The sequence below is a fragment of the Pteropus vampyrus genome, unplaced genomic scaffold (genome assembly GCF_000151845.1).
Source record: "Pteropus vampyrus isolate Shadow unplaced genomic scaffold, Pvam_2.0 Scaffold92, whole genome shotgun sequence".
NCBI lineage: Eukaryota > Metazoa > Chordata > Mammalia > Chiroptera > Pteropodidae > Pteropus > Pteropus vampyrus.
The window spans coordinates 5,235,451-5,239,077 of NW_011888873.1; positions in this window are offsets into that span (position 1 = coordinate 5,235,451).

Consider the following 3,627-nt stretch of genomic DNA (forward strand, 5'->3'; position numbering starts at 1 on the left):
CCTGTCCCCCGCCCACCCATCCCTGAAGCAAGTTCTGTGATTTCTCTTAAGTGTCCAGCCAGTTAGGGATGTCTGTGTTAATGGCACCCTAGAAGGCTTTGATAGAAGATTCCGGAACAAAAATCTTATAATCTGTGTTCAGTTGCCTCCACTGCTGAGTACCCTCTAGTTCTTTAAAAATATCATTGTCAACCCTTCCTTTTCATTGTGTTTGCAGAACGACATTCGACATTCGTTTCCACATACTCCTTTTAAACAACAACCCTCAGGCAAATCTCAAAGGTCTTTTTAGCTACTAGTGGTCAGATCTTCCTGTTCTTCAAAACAACAGCAACGACAACAACAGAAAAAAACATTCCCCGGGTACTTCTTAGAGGCTGTTTCTGGCGGTTGAATCATTTACTTCTTCATTCTTTAATTGGAGTCCTTGCTTTAGCCCACATGTCCTCCTTGTCATGCCACTGGCATTATGTTGCTATTTTAAGTTCTGTCCTCCCATATTTATTTATCCTTCTAAGGATTTTTTAAATTCCTCATTTTCCCCCAGTTTGGGTCTTTATATTCTAACTCTTCCCCCAATCTCAAGTTCTGTGTTACTTCCTCTTTCTTGTATTTTTTTTTTCCCCTCAGACTTTGGTTCTAGTCACATTGGGCATATTATTTTTATCCTCTTTAATTGTCTCAATTAATTTCTAAACATTCTCCCCTCCAACTCCCTTTCATTATCTATGGGTTTCATATAAAACTACTTCTTCTGAAGTGTTTTCTGGTTCCTTTTGATTTTTCCTTCAAGGGTTTATAAATTTTTCCATGTTGTTTTCTTACTAAAATCCCATTCCTCCCAAACTTCATAGTGGCTTTCTTCTTTTGTCCACTGTCCTTACTTGTCATCCATCATCTTTATTCATCTTCTCTCTCTGATGCCCCTACTAAGTGCCTCCCTTCCTCTGCATCCCCAGAAGACTTCCCCTGCCTTCTTTGTGGCAGATGGTACTACTTTCTTATTTCTCTTTCCCCTTTTATTTTGAAACTTTGAATCTATCCCAGCTATTATGATATGTGCTTTTGTTATGATATGTGCTTAACCAGTTTGCATAGGCATGGCCTTTTTCTTCACAAAGCTTAGGTATGATTCTCTTTTTTACAGGGTGCACTGCATGCCTTTGTTCTCCATAACCAAAACAATGTTCCTTACTACATGCTCATTATATTTGTATGGTTTGTGGAATCATACATATAGCGTGGAGGATTCTTATGCCAGCCAAATTTCTTTGACTCTAAATGGCTAACCTTATTCTGATTCTGCCAGTTTTATTTTAATTTTATGTCATACTATTTAAAATTCTTAACTCACTTTCTGATTTTAACTGAAAATATTAAAATTGGGGAAAAAAACATTACAAACAAGGTCACTAAATTTTCCACATTCACTGATGTACTGAGGAAAATAAATGCATATCTTTATTCTTGACTTGCTAAATAGAATGACATAGTTGTCTTTATAATTGTATTTCCTTTTCTCTTGGTGTTGCCTCTAAAGTCATCTCCATCTTTCTATTGCTTTGAAGCTATAAAACAACTCTATTCTTTGTTTTATGAGATTTGAATTAAAGACAGCATGTCCTTGTAGGCCATTCTAATTGAATTAATGTCTAGGGTCTCTTCCATCGACTTTCTTGTTGCAAAGCTTTGTTCATCCTTTCTGAAGGAGGAACTCTCTCTCTTTTTCTCTCTCTTTCTCTCTCTCTCTCTCTCTCTCTCTCTCTCTCTCTCTCTCTCTCTCTCTCTCACACACACACACACACACAAACACACACACATGCACACACACACAAGCACTTTTTAAGTTCAAATATCTTGATATATCCTTAAAATAAGCATATTAAAGCAGTATGCCCATCTATAGATTATCTAGTTGAATTTCCTCCATTTTTCACTCATTTCACACATGAAGAAAGATCTTTCAAAATAATTTTAGGTATTCTTCATTGTTTTTATACAATCTTTAAAAAGTAGACAAACCAGATTTCTTTACTTTTTCATTTCTTTTCTGTTTTTCCCTTTCTTGGTCTTTCTAATATGTAGACATATTTTCATTTTCTTTTAAATAAATTCTTCCAAATTTTTGATTGACAAATCAGAACAATAGAAAGGAAAACAAATGTTGAGTCTGTTATGTCTGCATTTGTATTTATTCTGTTCTGACAGTTCCTCTATCTTGCATATTATCGCCGCACCACACTCCATAACTTTTGGTCCACTGACTTGACTGCCTACATTATCTCCTTTCTCAGGTAAAGTACTCAGCCCAGTGGATTCTTCTCACCACATTGCAGACATTCTTATGTGAACAAAAGGAGCAATATTCATGTAGAGGCTATTTTGTGCATTTATAGCCTAGAATTTCACTTTCGTCCATTTTCTTTAATCCCTGAGGTTCAAATTAATCTAGAGTGGACTCGGGAATCAAGAAATTCTCTTTTAATTCATGCAACACTTTTGTAAGGTTAGCAACGAATACACTGTTACTCTATATCCCATAATTAAAATTTCGAAAACAGAGAAACTAAGTAACTAAACAAAACTCCTCAAGAAAATCAGTGAAAATGAATGACTAAAGCCTAGCCCTTTGGATATGACCAGAATTCTATGTCCTTGACTCCACTGAAGATTTGCACAATTCTACTCTACCCTGTGTGATGATTATGAATTACTGAATTATACATATAGTTCTTGTATGTGTGTGTGTGTGTGTGTGTGTGTGTGCGTGCGTGTGTGTGTGTGAAATAAATGAAAAGAATAACAGAGTAATTGATTTTACAGACATTCTGGCAAATTAACAAAGAGAAGAGTCAAAATTCTATTTCAAAATAATGACTAATTCCAACTACATAATTTTCCTTCATCTGTACAAGGGCTAAAATACATTATTTTTTGAGTATTAGGGACTAGTAGTTTTAGGATTTTTTAGTTTGGGAGACAATTCCAACTCTTTTCCATTAAATACATATTAAAAATTACATATATAAGAACTCAATTACATATAACTCAATAAATGTAACATAGCTCATATTAATTAAATGCTAATAACAAACCAGGCAACATGCTGAGTATTTTATGTGCCCTACTTTATTTATTCCATACAATGGCTCTATGAAGTAGGTACTTTTATTACCCACATTTTACAGATAAAAAATTAAAATAATAAAGAGTATCAATTTGATTAGTGTCATACAACAAATAACTGGTAGATTGGAATTCAAACCCAGGGAATCTGGTTACTCTTAACCATCAAAACTACATTGCAATACAGATACTTTTTTGCCACCATATGTAGAATGTGTTATTGCAAAGTTTTCTCAATATCGGGAATATTTTCCATAATAAAGCCCAAAGGTGTTTTGTTTGTTCATTTATTAATTTATTTTTTGGTGTTTTGTTTCTGTTCTTGTTTATTATTACTTTTTCCAGAGAAGATACATAGATTTTCAAAAGTGTAACTCTTCCTGGTAGGCAGTTTTGATGCAAAAATTATGTTCTCTAAAGAAAACCACTTTTGAATTTGAATTTTGGCTTCTGAAATTAATATGACTATTGTTTGTTGGTTCAAATCAGTGTGTATTATTT